General features: G+C 43.0%; 1 long non-coding RNA gene across 1 annotated transcript; it reads right to left on the bottom strand.

Annotated features, from left to right (window-relative positions):
- Positions 1-386: 386 nt before the first annotated feature.
- On the bottom strand, positions 387-645 carry LOC106511909 (uncharacterized). Its single transcript, XR_001309569.1, has 3 exons — positions 629-645; positions 571-586; positions 387-460 (listed from the first exon to the last, which is right to left on the bottom strand). It is a non-coding gene; the product is annotated as an uncharacterized LOC106511909 (long non-coding RNA).
- Between the last annotated feature and the right edge of the window lie 24 nt (positions 646-669).

Here is a 669-nt window from a genome sequence, read left to right as displayed (position 1 = left end):
GAACCTGACAGTAACAGAACCTTACAGAACCTGACAGTAACAGAACCTTACAGAACCTGACAGTAACAGAACCTTACAGAACCTGACAGTAACAGAACCTTACACACACAGAACCTGACAGTAACAGAACCTTACAGAACCTGACAGTAACAGAACCTTACAGAACCTGACAGTAACAGAACCTTACACACACAGAACCTCACAGAACCTTACACACACAGAACCTGACAGTAACAGAACCTTACACACACAGAACCTTACAGAACCTGACAGTAACAGAACCTTACACACACAGAACCTTACAGAACCTTACACACACAGAACCTTACAGAACCTGACAGTAACAGAACCTTACACACACAGAACCTCACAGAACCTTACACACACAGAACCTTACAGAACCTGACAGTAACAGAACCTTACACACACAGAACCTTACAGAACCTGACAGTAACAGAACCTTACAGAACCTGACAGTAACAGAACCTTACACACACAGAACCTGACAGTAACAGAACCTTACAGAACCTGACAGTAACAGAACCTTACAGAACCTGACAGTAACAGAACCTTACACACACAGAACCTGACAGTAACAGAACCTTACAGAACCTGACAGTAACAGAACCTTACAGAACCTGACAGTAACAGAACCTTACACACACAGAA

Source organism: Austrofundulus limnaeus, unplaced genomic scaffold (assembly GCF_001266775.1).
Source record: "Austrofundulus limnaeus strain Quisiro unplaced genomic scaffold, Austrofundulus_limnaeus-1.0 Scaffold3552, whole genome shotgun sequence".
Classification (NCBI taxonomy): Eukaryota; Metazoa; Chordata; class Actinopteri; order Cyprinodontiformes; family Rivulidae; genus Austrofundulus; species Austrofundulus limnaeus.
Note: the sequence above shows the minus strand (reverse complement) of the source record. Positions and strands in the feature narration are given on the sequence as shown.